A 21,153-nucleotide genomic window follows, 5' to 3' on the forward strand; every position below is an offset into this window, starting at 1 on the left:
AGAACATAGCTTATCCGAAGGCACAGACATGTTAAACAGGCATAAACTTGTCAATAAAGCACAAAAACCGTTTTAAAAAAAAACCGTTACTGTCTCTTTAAATTTTAAACAGAAACACTTTATTACTGAATATGTGAAAAAGTACGAAGGAATAGTTAAAAAATTACCAAAATTTCACCACAGTGTCTTAAAGCATTAAGAGTATTGCACACCAATTTTCAGAGCTTTAACCCTTTAAATTTAACCCCTATACAGTCCCAGCTATAGCCTTTGCTGCGACCTAACCAAGCCCAGAGGGGAATACGATACCAAATGACGCCTTCTAGAAACTTTTCCAGCTATTTTCAGATCCTCACACATGCATCTGTATGTCTTGCTCTCAAAAACAACTGCGCAGTAATGGCGCGAAAATGAGGCTCAGCCTACAACTGGGAAGGCCCTCCCTGACTGTAAAAGGTGTCTAACATAGTGCCTGCCGTTAAAAAACGTTCCCCAAGTTTATAAATGTGAATTATCAGCATAAACATGTATAAAATGTCCAAATAAAGCAATCGATTTAGCCCATAAAAGTGTCAACCAGTTTTATAGCCCATATTAAGCCCTTTATTCTGTTTGCTTGACTAAGAAAATGGCTTACCGGTCCCCATGAGGGGAAATGACAGCCTTCCAGCATTACATGGTCTTGTTAGAAATATGGCTAGTCATACCTTAAGCAGAAAAGTCTGCTAACTGTTTCCCCCAACTGAAGTTACTTCATCTCAACAGTCCTATGTGGAAACAGCAATCGATTTTAGTTACTGTCTGCTAATATCATCTTCCTCTCACAAACAGAAATCTTCATCCTTTTCTGTTTCAGAGTAAATAGTACATACCAGTACTATTTTAAAATAACAAACACTTGATAGAAGAATAAAAAACTAAATTTAAACACCAAAAAACTCTTAACCATCTCCGTGGAGATGTTGCCTGTGCAACGGCAAAGAGAATGACTGGGGTGGGCGGAGCCTAGGAGGGACTATATGGCCAGCTTTGCTGGGACTCTTTGCCATTTCCTGTTGGGGAAGAGATATTCCCACAAGTAAGGATGATGCCGTGGACCGGACACACCAATGTTGGAGAAATAAATGTGCTCAGAGCGCCTCAAATGAGCTAGGTGTTGTACAATGTGTAGAGTGTGTGTTTAGAAATATTTTAATTGTAAATCTAGTACTTTACACAAGAATAAAAATAAAACATGCCACAGCGGGTACAGTGGTAATAAATGACAATAAAAACAATAAGATGTGGATCCACTCTTGTACAAATTAAATATTGAATATATCTATATAAAAACACTGAATATAAAATGATACAGAGGCAATAATAATGGTAGCCCCAATAAAAATATGAGAAAGTTAAAATTCCAAACAATGTTTGAAAGAAATCAATCCAATGTGTGGATTAAAAAAATAAATCAAATGAATGGATTGCTGATATCGACTAGGAGGAGGATACTGTAAGAGATATTATGTACCAGTGTTGGTGGTGATAATGTGTATAAAAAGGGAGTGAAAAATTATCCTTAGTGATTGCAAATATAAAGAAAACAGACAGTGTTAACTTGCTTATTCAAAAGTAAAAAAAATGAAAAAAATGATGTGAAAGTGAAAAGTTATTGTTAAGGGGTCCTAACGCTGCTTTTGGCCGTCCGCTGGTATTTAGAGTCGGCCAGGTAAAGGTGTACCGCTCACTTTCAAGCCGCGACTTTTCCATACCGCAGATCCCCTTATGCCAATTGCGTATCCTATCTTTTCAATTGGATCTTCCTAACGCCGGTATTTAGAGTCATGGCTGAAGTGACCGACAAGACTCCTAACGCCCATGGAAAGGCTGTAGTTAAGAGCTTTATGGGCTAACACTGGTATATAAAGCTCTTAACTACAGTGCTCTAAAGTACACTAACACCCATAAACTACCTATGTACTCCTAAACCGAAGTCCCCCCACATCGCCGCCACTATAATAAATATTTTTAACCCCTAATCTGCTGACCGTATATCGCTGCCACCTACATTATCCCTATGAACCCCTAATCTGCTGCCCCTAACATCGCTGACACCTACATAATATTTATTAACCCCTAATCTGCCCCCCAACATCGCCGCCACCTAACTTCAAGTATTAACCCCTAATATGCTGACCGGACCTCGCCGCTATTATAATAAATGTATTAACCCCTAAAGCTAAGTCTAACCCTAACCCTAATACCCCCTAAATTAAATATAATTTTAATCTAACAAAATAAATTTACTCTTATTAACTAAAGTATTCCTTTTCAAAACTAAATACTTACCTGTAAAATAAACCCTAATATAGCTACAATATAATGAATAATTATATTGTAGCTATTTTAGGATTTATATTTATTTTACAGGCAACTTTGTATTTATTTTAACTAGGTACAATAGCTATTAAATAGTTATTAACTATTTAATAGCTACCTAGTTAAAATAATTACAAAATTACCTGTAAAATAAATCCTAACCTAAGTTACAATTAAACCTAACACTACACTATCATTAAATTAATTAAATAAATTAACTACCAATACCTACAATTAAATACAATTAAATAAACTAAACTAAATTACAAAAAAACACTAAATTACAGAAAATAAAAAAATATTACAAGAATTTTAAACTAATTACACCTAATCTAAGCCCCCTAATAAAATAAAAAAAAACCAACAAAATAATAAAAGTCTCTTTTTTGCGGGGCATGCCCCAAAGTAATCAGCTCTTTTGCCTGTAAAAAAAATACAACCCCCCCAACATTAAAACCCACCACCCACATACCCCTACTCTAACCCACCCAAACCCCCCTTAAATAAACCTAACACTACCCCCCTGAAGATCTCCCTACCTTGAGTCGTCTTCACCCAGCCGGGCCGAAGTCTTCATCCGATGGGGCAGAAGAGGACATCCAGACCAGCAGAAGTCTTCATCCTGTCCGAGCAGAAGAGGACATCCGGACCGGAAGACATCTTCATCCAAGCGGCATCTTCTATCTTCATCCATCCGGAGCAGAGTGGAGCCATCTTCTTCCCAGCCGACGCGGATCCATCCTCTTCAACCGATGCCTACTCGCCGAATGAAGGTTCCTTTAAATGACGTCATCCAAGATGGCGTCCCTCGAATTCCGATTGGCTGATAGGATTCTATCAGCCAATCAGAATTAAGGTAGGAAAAATCTGATTGGCTGATTGGATCAGCCAATCGGATTGAACTTGAATCTGATTGGCTGATTGAATCAGCCAATCAGATTTTTCCTACCTTAATTCCGATTGGCTGATAGAATCCTATCAGCCAATCGGAAATTCGAAGGACGCCATCTTGGATAACGTCATTTAAAGGAACCTTCATTCGGCGAGTAGGTGTCGTTTGAAGAGGATGGATCCGCGTTGGCTGGGAAGAAGATGGCTCAGCTCCGTTCCGGATGGATGAAGATAGAAGATGCCGCTTGGATGAAGATGTCTACCTCCAGGACCACCCATAAAAACCGCCAGCATACCCGATCAAAGGCCTTTTCGGCGTCGAGAGAGATAACCGACAAAGGCTTGTGGAGACTAGAATAAAAACTAAGAATATTTAAGAGATGACAAGTGTTATCTGGACCCTCTTGCCCAAGAACAAAGCCCACCTGATCAGGATTTATAAGATGTGGTAAAAGGGCCAGCAATTTGGAATAAAACTTTACATCGGTGTTAATAAGTGATATTGGACAGTAGCTGGAACAATGGGAGGGGTCCTTGTTGAGTTTAAGGATCGTTATAATATGGGCCTCGAGAAATTCTTTTTTTATAGTGCCCTCATTTCTGGTAAGGTTATAAAATTTGAGAAGTAGCGGCGAGAGCTCTTGGGAAAATGTTTTATAAAAATGGGCCGGGAATCCATCAGGGCTAGGAGATTTAAAGGGTTTTGAGTTTTTGATAACCTGTCGAACTTCAGTTAAGGTAAAGGGGGATTTTAGTTGGTCACATTGGTCTGTTAAAAGCGTAGGGATATTCAGGGATTTTAGATATCTGCATAATACCTCTGGAGACGACGGGTTAGGACTTTCAGAGTTGTGTATATTGTACAGACTCGAGTAATACTTGGCAAACTCATTACCAATTTGAGACGGAATTTTAAGAAGGGATTGAGAAGTCTGAATACTATGTATACGTGAAGTGCCCGCTCTACATCTGAGTTTGTTGGCCAGAAGGGTATCTGCCTTATTACTTTTGTAATAGAATAACTGTTTCAGTTTGGTTAAGTTAGTTTGGGTCCTTTTAAGTTCAATTTGGGATATGTGATTTTTGATGGTAACAATCTGATTCAACAGAGTGGTTGAAGGGGCTCCTCTGTTTTGAGATTCAAGATTCCTCAACTGGATATGAGCCTGTGAAAGGGTCAGACCAGCTTTTTTTTTATTGCTCGTCTGCTTACTGATTATAAGACCTCGTATTGTTGCTTTTGCAGCACCCCATAAAGTATCATCTTTGACCTGTGAGTTGTCGTTTGTTTGTATGAAGTGTTTAATCTCAGTGCGTAATAACTCTCTAAACGGGATATCACTCAATAAGTTGTGGGGCATTCTCCAAAGGGGTCTAGATAGGGAATAATTTATTGAATGTATGTCAGCTAAGATGTGATCGTGGTCCGACCAAGCACAGAGTGAGATGTTGGAGTGTGTAATGAGGTCTAACGAGTCTGCTGTGGAGAAGATGTAGTCAATCCTACCATACTGTCTGTGCGGATGTGAATAATGCGTGAAGTCCTTGTCTGTGGGATGGATAGCTCTCCAGATATCGTAATATCCTGAACAGGACATTAGGTTACGGAACTTCTTAGCTAAAAGTTCGGAGGCTGGGTGTGTCTTGTTTGTGTCAGCAGATTTTTTGTCAATTTTAGGGTCCCAAACCATGTTGAAGTCACCTGCCAAGATGACTCTACCTTGTTTAACTTGGTCTATTGTGTGAAGAATACATTTCAGGCACTTGGGCTGATGAGCATTAGGGAGGTATACAGAGGCCAACGTGTAAAGCACGTGGTTATCTAGCCTGTGGGTCTCTAATAGTCTGTATGGGCTCAAAAGCGATGCGCTTATGAAGCAAGATAGCTGTACCTCTAGCTTTTTTACAGAAGGGAGCATATTCTATATGGGTGAACGACTTGGAGAAGAGTCTGATGGGTTCGTCTATTAGCCAATGCGTTTCCTGCAAGAAAACAATGTCAGGGTTATGGTGTTTGAGAGTAGGAGGCTGAGTTTGTGTGGGGAGTTAAGACCCCTAGCGTTATGGGTAAGTAGTCTTAGTGTGGGTCTGGGCATATATGACTACGAGAAGACCGGCTGTATGAGTTGTATACGTCACTTGGGATGAAGTGTTAGGGAGGAGAGGTAGGGGGAAAAGGAGAAAGAAGGAAAGAGCCACTGGGAAATACCTAAAGTGTGGTGAAAATAGTCCACCTTAGAGGAACCCTGGGGTGGGTTTTCTAGTGGGGGGGGAGAACTTAATGCTTGAAAGCAGAGATGGTAGGGCTGGAATATCAGCCACGCTCTAACATGCAAAACATCTCTTCAGAAAACATTAAACCTTAGGTGCAAACTAAACATAGCTGAACATGTAATGATAGTTAAGAATATAAACCGTAATAGAAAATATATTGGATCACTTCCAGATCTCTTGAGGAAATCATTCAGAACGTTTAACTAAACTTATTTACTTAGTTAGTGCAACTTTAGTGAAGGTGTAGAATCTGAGCCCAGAGAAGCCCGATTGAAAACATATTATACTCAGGTGGCTGTACCAGGTTGCCCTGAAAAATCTCGGGGTTGCTGCAACTTAGGTCACTTCGGTCTCTGCTCCCTTGTAGTCCATTCCGGAGCCGAAGCTCGAAGGGTAGATTGGACTAGAGCCTGTGCTGTTGGGGGTTCATGGTGCAAACCCCATGACGTGAGAAGAGAGAATCCCTGAGATACCGAGGAGGCCACAACTGTCTTGTTGTCTTTGGTAATAAAGAATCTCGAAAGCCCCATCTGTATCTAATATTGGCCTTGCGCAAGGCAGAGGTGACTGCTTGGAACTGTCGCCTTTGTTGGAGAGTATGTGCAGATAAATCAGGAAGAAGTTGGATGTCTTTGAATTTGTCACTCAGTGTTGGCTTTTGAAAGGCGGCCTGCATCAACCGATCCTTATACAGGAAACTGTGAAAGCACACAATAACATCCCTCGGTTTATCCTGTGCTACCAATCTAGAGTGCAATGCTCTATGAGCCCGCTCCATAGTACATATTAACCCCTCAGAGGCGCCAATAAGTTCCCGGAACAGCGCCTGTAGGTAATCTTGTAGTTCAGATGGAGCAACAGATTCAGGAATACCTCGGAATCTAATGTTGTTGTGTCTAGCTCTGTCTTCTACGTCAGCTAGCTTGAACTCTAACTGAGAGATTTGTTCGGCCAGGCTCTCGGAGTAAGCCAGAACATTAGATTGATCCACAGCAAAGTCATCCTGCTTACACTCCAAGGCATCCACCCTTTCTCCAATCTCTGAGATTTCCTTCTTGAGCTCAGCCGAGCTACGTTGTATCTCCTGGGTAATGGAACGGGTTTGAGTAGCTAGGAGCTTCTTGAGGGAAGACTCTGTGATGAAGTGCTGCGAGGCAGCCACTTAGTGTGAACTAGATAGAGACTCTTCATCCTGAGAGTCAGGCTCGCTCATCTCTCTATTAGGCTCCATAGCCGCTTCCCTGGACTCTTGTGAAAAATGATCAAGGACTGTTTTTTTGGATTTAGGAGTGGACTTGAGGATCTTTCTAGCTGTGTGAGGCATTTTCATACAAAATTCCAAGAACCAGAGGGAGGGATAGAAGTTAAATTTTATACACTCAGAGAATATATACAGCACAGAGTAAATGATATATAAGCTAGATGCACCTGTACATTCAGGAGCAACCTTTTCCACCTAAACCTTTAGGGCGGGGCTGGGAGAAATATCACATTAACAGTCTACATTATTACATGCTTATTCTACAAAACATAGCAGGCAAAACATAGAACATAGGAACCTGAGGAGAGAACTAACACCAGAGCACCTTAATGTTCACCTGATTGGGAGAAAAAAGGCGTTAATAGCACATAGGTATATACAGCGTAAGTACAACCTGTTATATGGTTAGAGTGGGGCTGAGCATTGTACCATAATAGGAACTACATTATGTATTTGAAACAGGACAGTAATAGCCGAGCAGGTGTATTAGACCTAGCCCCTCAGCTTAGGGAACTTGGGGATACGACCCGAAGGAAGGGAGAGGGGAGTTGGAGGTGACCCGCCCAGACTAGCTGGGCAGGAGTGGAAAGGTGAAGGGTGACCTCATAGGTATAACACTTAAAGGCGCACAATCACAATGGGTTCATTTAATGGAACTGAATATACGGTATATACCAATTCAATATTAGCCTAGGCGAACCTCTATAGTTATGCCCTTATAGCGTACTATTTGAGAAGGAGCTTAGGTCAGTTTGTTCGTATAGATGTATAGTGAAGGGTGTATGTTAGGTCTAATCTGAACAAGTAGTGTTATCCAGTTATGTGCTGGGCCAGTGTTATGTAAGCACCATAAGATAGTACTAAGAAGAAATGCAGGTTAAAAAAACAGCACTACACCCTGAAGGCAAAGTTCAGGGACACCTGAGCTGGCACAACAGCCTTTTCATAGAGTTATGAGACCTAAAAGTCCTTGTTAGTCTAAGTTAGAGAAGAGGAGTCACACTTAGTGGCATCTTGAACACTTTATGAACCAGAAGCAGTAATAATAAAGGCCTCAATACACAGTTCTATTCTTGTAGCAGGCTGTAAATTTTGTGGCGAGAATAGGGCAATGCAGGGTAATCTTTCTTTCTGATAGTAAAGGTGTAAAATCCTCAGGCCCACGCAATTGTTAGGTTGATGTAAAAGCCTGCCTTATAACAGCAGACCTAGCCTCATAACATAGGTGGTGGTAAGCATTTAGGAGATAGCAGGGAGTAGTGTGGGCTGATATAAATAGTACTCCAAAAATTCCCAGGCAGGGGAAAGGGTAAGAGTTCCAATAAAGGTTCCTGTGATGTGCCACTTAGTTTTCAGTATATGTATTTGATGAGCAGGGGCACACTTTTATATTGTTCTAAACACAGTCTTGCTGGGGTGCTGGGGATAAATTCTTAGGGGCTCAGTTTTTACAGAGGGAGGCCCAATCTAATTCCTGGGCAGTATGGTAGAACCAGTGAGGGGCTATTCCCTATAACTATGAAGACCACAAAGGGCAAGTGTATGATATGCTAATGTAGGAGCAGCCCAAAGGCTACGGTCTCACCTAGTTAGCCCTTGTTAATCTTCTACTCAGCTGGTCTGGGTGCGCTGGAGACCTGGATCCGGTAGGTAGTCAATATGCAGGAGAGCACACAAGAACCTCCGCTGCTCTGTTGGCCTCTGCACAAGTCACTCCTAGGTTGCGGGCCCCTTGCTGGAATTAAAAGAGATCCAAGATGGCTGCGATTCATGCCAAAGCCGACTGTGCAGTGTTATGGAATCTCCTGAAGTTCTTCTTACACACACAGGGCTTTGTGCTTATCTTCTGCGGCGATTCCCCACACAGTCCCCTCGGGAAATGCCGGCACTATTGCTTTCTTATGACCGCCAGTCGGTCAGCTCCTCTGGCCTAATAGCAGCCTCCCAATGGACCACGGGAGCAGCGCTGCGCCTCACAGCCTGGAAGTCGGCTCCGGAGCGGATCGATAGATAGATAGATGATATATAGATAGATAGATAGATAGATAGATAGATAGATAGAGACATTAATAACATTTAAACTGTTTATGGGTTAAACTATTTCAACTGTTTATGGTTTTACTTCGTACATAAAGCCCATAGTGTGTGTGTGTATATGCATATGTCCAAATGTGTGTGTATGTGTATATATTTATGTACATACATACATACATATACATATATACATACACACATACAAATACACACATACATAAATAGGACTCCATGTACTAAGCAGCGCAAGCAGGCTCACACATAAAAGCCTGCCTACTACGTGCTTAGTTGGTAGACAGAAATAACACCAAATATTCTAGCTCGGGTGATTACTAGGCCCTTCTCTCATTTTATTGGACACATGAGGGAAGGGGGAATCCATTACACACTTGCTTGAGTGTGTAATGGTGCATATGGGTGGTGGACATACAGGGTCCGCTACTGTAATGTAATGTTGACAAGAGCTTAGTATCTCCCTTTAAGTAGAGTTTGTACAAAAGTATGTCTCTTTAAGAAGGATTTGTATAGGTGTACGTTTCTTTAAGATGAACTTGCAGATGAGAATGTCTCTTAAATGATGCAGCTTGTAGATGCAGCAGGAAGTATGTCCTTTTAAGGTGAACTTGCAGATGAGACTATCTCTTAACTGATGCAGCTTGTGTATGCAGCAGAGGAGTGATTCTCCTGTGTAACAAGTAGTGGTTGGTTCACACCTGTTGTAAATGATCTGTCACTGAAGAAACAGGTAGGCGTCTTGTGGATCATGGCAGTATCAGACAGCGTAGGCAATGCTGTTGTTGTGATGTTGTAATACTGCAAGTGCTTCACATGTGCTAGTTTAGTCAGAGGTGACAGGCTGCAGCTTGATCCGTTTACAGCGAGACACTGACAGGGAGAAAGCACTGCAGGAAGACAGGTTACCTTGTAAGCAGCACAGGCAATGTGCAGAGATAAACTGCTTCAAGAAAGTAGATTATATTAGCCATGGGAACAGTTCAGAGTGAAACTTGAGCTAATACAAACAATAACTTAATTATATCCAAGCAAAGTAATAGGAATTTGGATTGGTTATATAGGATGATGACCTCACAGCCTCAATCCAAGTAAAACATCCCACCTGGCAACTGATAAGATTTAAGATGGAATTGTATTAGATGAGAATGTATATGACAGCTGCATATGCCGCAAAGCATTGTGGACAGGTTCTCAAGATGAAACCCTTGGCAGCACCACATCTAATAAATGGAGCCCATAGCCCTTCCTGGTCCAACACCTTGTCATATACCATATAGATAGATGATAGACACTTCAGGGCTCCTGATGCTCTAACTTTTTTAACACTGTTATGTTATATAACTCACAACTTGTAATATGAGCGATGTTTATTGTGGTTGCACTATAATTGGAAGTATAGGACAGCCAAAAATATGTCGGCCAAAATAAATATTCTCTGGTTATTCTTTTAACCAACCACTTGGAATGCCAGATTGTGCATTATTCATAGAGTAGGCCCCCAATACTGATAGCACACTCTGCACTACCAATAGTGCTCCACTTGCAATCCGGGCCTAAGTAAATAGATGGATTTCCTTCAAAAGGAATTGTGTGTGTATGAATATGTAATAGCCTATTTAGACCAAAATGATATAAATATATAAGTTGTAGCATAAAGCTAAGGAACACAACTTGTTTTATCATTGTTGTGAGTTCAAGTCCCAAATGAAAGATTTTAATTTATAATTTAATGTTTATCTAACTTTAAACATACTGAACTCATGTGGCATAATAGATAAGGTGTTTGAATTGTGTATAACATTGTGAACTCATTTCCACCAAGTATTATATCATAAATAAATTGTCAGTTTTTATAAACATTTATGCAACAGCTGCTGGGCAAGAGCTAAATAAGTCTATAGACTCGCATACAAAAGGGTCTGCAGAGAGTCAGAGTTGGTGCAGTATGAGCACTGTTTATCACATGTACAGTTTATTGCCAATAGGTACATTGCAGGGTTAGAGAGCAATAGAATACAGACAGGCCTCAGCTGCTGAAGTAGATTTAATACATTAGACACAGAAATATCATAGATACATTTTCAGTCACTAAAGGTTTGCCTTCTAGAGAGAATATGAATGGTGGTATCAGCAATCGTTAGAATACAAAAAAAAAAAAAAAAAAACCCTGACGCTTTTATCCTAATAAAAAATGAATTAAAAAGAAAAAGTATATACTAATTTGAACATTTTCCTTTAAGACTCTGTTCAGTATCAGCCTTATTTATATTGTAACCATTTTTTTACTTTCTTCGTGTGTTTGTTCCCTACACTATTACTATGTAAGTAACACTTCTGAATGTGCTACATACTAGTTTCAAATCATTGATTATGTAGTGTATTTTGTATTGGTATTTCTATTTCATTCTTACTCCTTTCCTTATTGAAGTAATAATAGCATAGGCATGAGATATAAAACTCATTACTAAGCTTTTCTTTTCTGAAGAAATAATGACACAAACATGATTTTTTGGGATTACATCAGATCAAAGGTCATTGATCTGAATCTATATACAGGGCTAGATTACAAGTGGAGCGCTAATTTATCGCATGTCCGTAAACAGGCAAATTCATCCATTTACTGGGGCACGATAAATAGCCAGCCATTACAAGTGTTAGAAAAAAAAATGCACTGAAAAGTGCCTTTACATTGCAGTCTATGGTTAACTGTGTGTTCCCTGTAAATATATATGCACAGTAAATGCTTATATACATATTTCTATGTGTTAATATGTGTATATATTCATATACATATATATTTAAATTTGCTGCCCATCGCCGCACGACTTACCCTCTTACTGCGCTCCCATTGGTGCATATGTAAGTGATCTCTCATGCGCACAAAGCTTCCCTGCAATGCGAACGTGAGGTTTTGCGCTCCACTTGTAATCTGGCACACAATGTTCCATTCTTCGTTCTCTAATAAGGCATTTTGTCCCAATGCTGAACATGCATAGCATTGAGAAGGACCCTGTCAATATCCTCCCAAATAAATCTATTTGTATCTGATCTCTGCCTGTCCCTGCCAATTAACTAAGAGCAAGCATTGACATTCTTCTTGCACAAAAATGGCTAGTTCATGTGTGCAATATAGATAAACATTGTGCTCACTTCCATGGAGTTATTTATGATTCACCACTAATTGGCTAAAATGCATGCCTGTCAAAAGAACTGAGATAAGGGGGCAGTATGCAGAGGCTTAGATACAAGGTAATCACAGAGGTAAAAACTGTATTAATGTAAGTGTGGGTTATGCAAAAATGGGGAATGGGGAATAAAGGAATTTTTAAGCAGTAACAATTTTAGAATAGACTGTCCCTTTAAAGGATAAACTGTATGTGTTAAAAAGGTGAAGGTTACATTTTTTCTACTTTCTGAAAACCAACAGTGTTTACAAGCCCTTATTGCCAGGTGAACATATGTGTTGGGCCTACTGTTTTGGTTCATCACTGTGAGTGTGTTTGAGCTGTCCCTGGACTACGTGCAGCTGTCGGTAGGAGTTGAGCTGACACACCTTTATACTGCCAGCCTGTGTCTACTAGAACATAAGGGTGCTCTATGGAAATGTGAGTACCCTGTGTTTGACATTTTCTATCTGATTTGTCTTTTTGGTGACTGATACACACATGAGGTGCCCTTCTTATATTTGCAAGATGCTGTTGTTTTATTCCACTACATTCATGTGAAGAGGAGTGCAGCCACTGTGAAATTGCTACAGGAAATGGATCCCCTGATGAACTGACAATATATGGGAGTCCAGGCACTTTAACCCCTGATGAACTGACAATATATGGGAGTCCAGGCATTTTAACCCCTGATGAACTGACAATATATGGGAGTTCAGTATATCCTGTAACTATGGTTATTGTTGTGTATCATTATCTGTATATACTTTGTTTCACCTCGTATGTTTTATGTATTATATCGTTAAGCGCCCCCTATAGAGTCATTTTTATAGTTCTTGTTGAATTATCTTTTATATTACATTAGGTTCATGATAATAGATATTTTTTTTTCACTCACATAGACATGTAACATTTGCATAGCTTGGTGTGAACCTGATACTTGTTTTTAGGAAATATGTTAAGGAAAGGCAGGCTATGTACAGTTTTTATGAGCACATTTGATCTTAGATTGCTTGTACATGAGGAAAAAATACAGGGAGTGCAGAATTATTAGGCAAATGAGTATTTTGACCACATCATCCTCTTTATACATGTTGTCTTACTCCAAGCTGTATAGGCTCGAAAGCCTACTACCAATTAAGCATATTAGGTGATGTGCATCTCTGTAATGAGAAGGGGTGTGGTCTAATGACATCAACACCCTATATCAGGTGTGCATAATTATTAGGCAACTTCCTTTCCTTTGGCAAAATGGGTCAAAAGAAGGACTTGACAGGCTCAGAAAAGTAAAAAATAGTGAGATATCTTGCAGAGGGATGCAGCACTCTTAAAATTGCAAAGCTTCTGAAGCGTGATCATCGAACAATCAAGCGTTTCATTCAAAATAGTCAACAGGGTCTCAAGAAGCGTGTGGAAAAACCAAGGCGCAAAATAACTGCCCATGAACTGAGAAAAGTCAAGCGTGCAGCTGCCAAGATGCCACTTGCCGCCAGTTTGGCCAAATTTCAGAGCTGCAACATCACTGGAGTGCCCAAAAGCACAAGGTGTGCAATACTCAGAGACATGGCCAAGGTAAGAAAGGCTGAAAGACGACCACCACTGAACAAGACACACAAGCTGAAACGTCAAGACTGGGCCAAGAAATATCTCAAGACTGATTTTTCTAATGTTTTATGGACTGATGAAATGAGAGTGAGTCTTGATGGGCCAGATGGATGGGCCCGTGGCTGGATTGGTAAAGGGCAGAGAGCTCCAGTCCGACTCAGACGCCAGCAAGGTGGAGGTGGAGTACTGGTTTTGACTGGTATCATCAAAGATGAGCTTGTGGGGCCTTTTCGGGTTGAGGATGGAGTCAAGCTCAACTCCCAGTCCTACTGCCAGTTTCTGGAAGACACCTTCTTCAAGCAGTGGTACAGGAAGAAGTCTGCATCCTTCAAGAAAAACATGATTTTCATGCAGGACAATGCTCCATCACACGCGTCCAAGTACTCCACAGCGTGGCTGGCAAGAAAGGGTATAAAAGAAGAAAATCTAATGACATGGCCTCCTTGTTCACCTGATCTGAACCCCATTGAGAACCTGTGGTCCATCATCAAATGTGAGATTTACAAGGAGGGAAAACAGTACACCTCTCTGAACAGTGTCTGGGAGGCTGTGGTTGCTGCTGCACGCAATGTTGATGGTGAACAGATCAAAACACTGACAGAATCCATGGATGGCAGGCTTTTGAGTGTCCTTGCAAAAAAAGGTGGCTATATTGGTCACTGATTTGTTTTTGTTTTGTTTTTGAATGTCAGAAATGCATATTTGTGAATGTTGAGATGTTATATTGGTTTCACTGGTAAAAATAAATAATTGAAATGGGTATATATTTGTTTTTTGTTAAGTTGCCTAATAATTATGCACAGTAATAGTCACCTGCACACACAGATATCCCCCTAAAATAGCTATAACTAAAAACAAACTAAAAACTACTTCCAAAACTATTCAGCTTTGATATTAATGAGTTTTTTGGGTTCATTGAGAACATGGTTGTTGTTCAATAAAAAAATGAATCCTCAAAAATACAACTTGCCTAATTATTCTGCACTCCCTGTAGTAGGGCATAATTACACTATTGTAGCAAATTTAAATCTTTATTCCTCTTGTAATCTCTTACATTATAAAAAAGAGAATAGGAGAGATTAAAACAACAATTTGAGTTGTGATAAACCATATAAATTATTTATTTAGGACAGCAGCAAACAGAAAAAGTATATTCATGTGTTTTATGACATTAATTCCTCATTAGAGTACCCACCAAAAAGTAAAAATATAATCATAGCATAAAAGTAGCCATATTTTTTACACATGCTTTCAACGTTGTTTTTCATTAACATATTGACCAAAATAAAAAGGTAGGGCCAGATTACGAGTGGAGTTCAAACGTATGTGCACATGAGATATCGGGTTTTAATGATCATTTGCACGCAGGTTAAATTGCACTGGTATTGCAAGTTGAAAGTAAACGTGATCACTTCAGCGCAATCGTGATTTACACTAGAATGATTACCACATCTCCAGAGCTGTGGTTAACTGTTTTGCAAAACAAAAATGTTGCACAAAAGACATAAAAAATACATTACAAAGTATAGTTGCACTCATACTAATGCCATCTATTAAAAATTATTAAATGCCATCTATTAAAAAAAAAATATTGCACACAAAAGTTTTTGCGCTCTTCGGGTCAGTTTACTTTCAACTCTTAATACGAGTGCAACCTGACGAGTGCAAAAATCTTAATTCTAATGCTATTAAAACTCAAGCAGGAGTGTTAATTTGCGCTCCACTCGTAATCTAGACTGTAATGTTCTTCACACAAATATTCACCCTTGTGCATGATTTTAACTCAGAGGTTTCTAGTGGTGTACAATGCACATCCATTAATGAAAACTTTGGGTCCGTTCTTTTTGAGTAAACCTGAAATTAATTGAATGGCGTTCGTGTTTTAATGCTGAAAAAATGGCGATTTCAGTGTTAAAACAGCAACACAGCCATTACAAGTATTGTCGGTATAACTGTATCGCAAGCCTTTTAGCCTGCAGCGTAACGTCAGTCCCGCACTCAAAGATTTTTCATGGGATTCTCATAGCGCTGCCGTTATGAGTTTTGTGGTGAGGCTAAAAAACTTGCATTCCAGCCTATACCGGCACGATCCGTACCGCCATCTGAGATCAGTAATTATGAGTTTTACGCAAAAATCTGTTACACAAAACTCATAACTAAGGTGTTACAAAGTACAATAACACCCATAAACTACCAATTAACCCCTAAACCAAGGCCCTCCCAATCACAAACACTATATTAAATTTATTAACCCCTAATCCGCCGCTCCCGACATCGCTGTTGCTAATAAAATTTATTAACCCCTATTCCACCACTCCCTGACATTGCCCACACTATACTAAATATTTTAACCCCTATTCCACCGCTCCCCGACATCGCCGCCACTAAACAAAGTTATTAATCCCTAAACCTCTGGCCTCCCACATCATTACCACTAAATAAACCTATTAACCCCTAAACCGCCAGCCCCCAACATCACCAAAAACTAAATTAAACTATTAACCCCTAAACCTAACAACCCCCTAACTTTAAAGGGCCACTAAACCCAAAATCTTTCTTTCATGATTCAGACAGAGAATAGAAATTTAAACAACATTACAATTTACTTCCATTATTTATTTTGCTTCATTTTTAAATATCCTTAGTTGAAGAAAAAGCAATGTACATGGTGAGCCAATTACACAAGGCTTCTATGTGCAGCAACCAATCAGCAGCTAGTGAGCATATCTAGATATGCTTTTCATCAAAGAATATCAAGAGAATAAAACAAATTAGATAATATAAGTAAATTAGAAAGATGTTTAAAATTGCATTCTCTTTCTAAATCATAAAAGAAAAAATGTGGGTGGCATGTCCCTTTAAATTAAAATTACAAGATCGCTTTCTTAAAATAAATAAAAACTTACCTGTGAAATTAAAAAAACCTAAGTTTAAACTATAAATTAAACTAACATTACTATTAGACTAAAATTAAAATAACTATCAATTAAATAAATTAAATTACTCATTAAAAAACACATAACACTACTAATATAATTAAATCTACAGTTACAAAAAATTACAAATACTAAATTACAAATACTAAAAAAATACTAAATTACAAAAAAATAACAAACAAAATTATCCAAAATAAAAACAATTACACCTAATCTAATAGAACTGTTAAAATAAAAAAACATTTAGCCTACAATAAACTACAATAGCCCTTAAAAGGACATTTTGTAGGGCATTGCCCTAAAGAAATCAGCTCTTTTCCCCCCAAAAAAATACAAAGACCCCCCCAACAGTAAAACCCACCACCCAACGAACCCCCCAAATTAACAAACCTAACTCTAAAAAAACTAACCTACCCGTTGCCCTGAAAAGGGCATTTGTATGGGCATTGCCCTTAAAAGGGCATTCAGCTCTTTTTCTTGCCCTTAAAAGGGCATTCAGCTCTTTTACAATTGCCCGAACCCTAATTGGAAGAAAAAACACCCAAAAAAACCTTTAAAAACACTAACCCCTCTTTAGGTACTCATAGTTGCTGAAGTCCGGCTTGAATGATCTTCATCCCAGAAGCTCCATCTTCATTCAGGCGGCTCCATCTTCATCCACTGAAGGAACGACATCTTCTTCATCCCTGCGGAGGCGGAGCGGTCGATGCACGGAGGTGGAGGTCTAGGCGAATGTCCAAGGCGGAGGTCCAGGCGGAGGTCCAGATGGAGGTCTATTGATCCAATGTGGAGTTCCTCTTCATGCGATCGTCTGCCGCACACTGAGGATTCAAATGCAAGGTACCCCTTTTATACCATTGTATTCATATTGGCTGAAAAAATTAAATCAGTCAATAGGAATTAGGGCTGCTAAAATCCTATTGGCTGTTTAAATCAGCCAATAGGATTTAAGCAGCTCTCATTCCTTGGACCTTAGCCTGGACCTCCACGCATCGACCACTCCACCTCCTCATTGATGAAGAAGATTCTGGTCCCTCGATGGATGAAGAGGGAGCCACCTGGATGAAGATTGAGCCGCTGGGATGAATATCGTTCAAGCCGGACTTCAGCAACTGTGAGTACCTAAAGAGGGGTTAGTGTTAGATTTTTTTAATTTTTTTTTGGGTGGGATTTTTTTAGATTAGGGTTTGGGCTTTCCTTAAAAGAGGTGAATGCCCTTTTCAGGGCAACAAAAAGAGCTGAATGCCCTTTTAAGGGCAATGCCCATACAAATGCCCTTTTCAGGGCAATGGGTAGATTAGGTTTTTTTAGTTAGGTTTTTTAATTTTGTGGGTGGGGGTTTGTAATGTTAGTGGGTAATTGTTTTTATTTTTTAGAAAAAGAGCTGATTTCTTTAGGGCAATGCCATACAAAAGGCCCTTTAAGGGCTATTGGTAGTTTATTATAGATTAGGGTTCTTTTATTTTAGGGTTGGTTTTGTAAAACAGTGTATTAGAATAGAAATACTTGAAATTTGAAAAGATACCAATGGCACTACTAACATATGAGACCTTGATTCCTACAGTTATTCAATAGTTAGTCAGGATGTGGGTGCTGTGTATAAAACCGTATTTAGCAAAGAAAGAGAAAGTATACACTTCTAGCACTCCTAGGTCTAAAAGTAAATTGAATCTAACTGGATGATACAAATTATTCCCTAAGGAATAAATGGAAGGGGAGAAAAACAGATTGCAAATTAAAATATAACTTTTATTGGGTTACGTTTAAAATAGGAATATATTTAAAATCACACTTAAGCACCGATTTTATTGATGTCAGCAAATAAGTACAAGTTAAGGTTATTGCTCCTAGTACTTTAGTGTAAATGTGGGCTTGGGGTAAGGACTGCTATATACTTATATCTGGAGATCTAATACACCAAATTATCTGTGTCCAAAGTTACCAATTCTTATATAAGAATTAAGTATATAATGTATTTTTTATGTCTCCATAATAATATATCTTTCTATGCGAAGTTTGATTAGGATTGGACAGTGGGTGTACAATTTCCAGTATTTCAGCTTGTTTCTGGCTAAGATTATATATACCCCACTTATTATTAGGATTCTGAATAAGATCCTTCACTTGTTCAAATTAACTTCGCTTATATATTAGCAGTTATCTACCTGAAGATTAAAGTGTAGGCTATTCCCTCCACAGTATCAAAAGCTAACTTGCATAAGTGCTTTTAAATTGTATATAAATAATCGAACTGAATTATAATACACTTTATGTTTATTGAAACAATGTATGTCGTTGTTCAACTGAATAGACTTTTATATGTTTGGTTACTCTGCTACAACTGTAGTTCAGGATATGCCTGAGTAATATATTCCACGACTTGTGAGTCATATATAGTTTTTTTGTTATGAATAAACTTCGGTGAAATTTATCTGCTCACAGTTTCTTTTAATACCAGTTTAAGTGGCTCTCTGTGATGCGGCCTTTAAATAATCTTATATGTTTATCTGTTCCTATCATCACAGATTGTCACTGATTTGATTGAGTGCCTGTTTGGATAACTCACAGTGTACCGGTGATTAAATAGTGTAGTTTCGTAGTACACTGAGAAATAGTTGTTCTCAGTGATACCAGAGTTTTTTAGCAGATAGATGTACAAAAATTCCGCTTGTATTGTGAGTCTATGGAATTAAACCTGCTGCTTACGTGATCACGCTGCACTTAATAATCTCACTCAAAGCTAATATAATAGCGCTCTAAATATGCTTTGTGCACTTTGGTTTTATAAGATAGAGCTATCTTACAACAAGCAGTATCGTGATTATATACCCAGAGCAACTCGAAGTAGATTTTATAATATTAGGAGATAGCCCCAAACACAATTCTATTCTTCAGTCTTTGTGTATTATACATATTACAGTTAGCTATTATAGGAGGGATAGTACTTGCAACAATATTCGGTACCAGCACCATATATTAACACATGATTAAATCTGAGCGTCCATTATTCAGTGAAACCGTGGTTGACTACAGTAATTTGCGGTAGCTTAAGGCTGTCTAAAAACACAGGAGCTCCTAGGACTCCTCACCATTACCCTATCGTCCCTTAGGGTGCTGGTACCGAATATTGTTGCAAGTACTATCCCTCCTATAATAGCTAACTGTAATATGTATAATACACAAAGACTGAAGAATAGAATTGTGTTTGGGGCTATCTCCTAATATTATAAAATCTACTTCGAGTTGCTCTGGGTATATAATCACGATACTGCTTGTTGTAAGATAGCTCTATCTTATAAAACCAAAGTGCACAAAGCATATTTAGAGCGCTATTATATTAGCTTTGAGTGAGATTATTAAGTGCAGCGTGATCACGTAAGCAGCAGGTTTAATTCCATAGACTCACAATACAAGCGGAATTTTTGTACATCTATCTGCTAAAAAACTCTGGTATCACTGAGAACAACTATTTCTCAGTGTACTACGAAACTACACTATTTAATCACCGGTACACTGTGAGTTATCCAAACAGGCACTCAATCAAATCAGTGACAATCTGTGATGATAGGAACAGATAAACATATAAGATTATTTAAAGGCCGCATCACAGAGAGCCACTTAAACTGGTATTAAAAGAAACTGTGAGCAGATAAATTTCACCGAAGTTTATTCATAACAAAAAAACTATATATGACTCACAAGTCGTGGAATATATTACTCAGGCATATCCTGAACTACAGTTGTAGCAGAGTAACCAAACATATAAAAGTCTATTCAGTTGAACAACGACATACATTGTTTCAATAAACATAAAGTGTATTATAATTCAGTTCGATTATTTATATACAATTTAAAAGCACTTATGCAAGTTAGCTTTTGATACTGTGGAGGGAATAGCCTACACTTTAATCTTCAGGTAGATAACTGCTAATATATAAGCGAAGTTAATTTGAACAAGTGAAGGATCTTATTCAGAATCCTAATAATAAGTGGGGTATATATAATCTTAGCCAGAAACAAGCTGAAATACTGGAAATTGTACACCCACTGTCCAATCCTAATCAAACTTCGCATAGAAAGATATATTATTATGGAGACATAAAAAATACATTATATACTTAATTCTTATATAAGAATTGGTAACTTTGGACACAGATAATTTGGTGTATTAGATCTCCAGATATAAGTATATAGCAGTCCTTACCCCAAGCCCACATTTACACTAAAGTACTAGGAGCAATAACCTTAACTTGTACTTATTTGCTGACATCAATAAAATCGGTGCTTAAGTGTGATTTTAAATATATTCCTATTTTAAACGTAACCCAATAAAAGTTATATTTTAATTTGCAATCTGTTTTTCTCCCCTTCCATTTATTCCTTAGGGAATAATTTGTATCATCCAGTTAGATTCAATTTACTTTTAGACCTAGGAGTGCTAGAAGTGTATACTTTCTCTTTCTTTGCTAGAATAGAAATACATTTTATTATTTTGAATATTTCGTTTGTTATTTTGTGTAATGTTTTTTCCTTTTGGGGTGTTTTTTTTCTTCTTTTTTTAGAATAGCCATTTTTTTATTTTTTATGGGAAGCATAATAGTTGAATGCCCTT

The sequence above is a fragment of the Bombina bombina genome, chromosome 3, assembly GCF_027579735.1.
Source record: "Bombina bombina isolate aBomBom1 chromosome 3, aBomBom1.pri, whole genome shotgun sequence".
NCBI classification, from domain to species: Eukaryota; Metazoa; Chordata; class Amphibia; order Anura; family Bombinatoridae; genus Bombina; species Bombina bombina.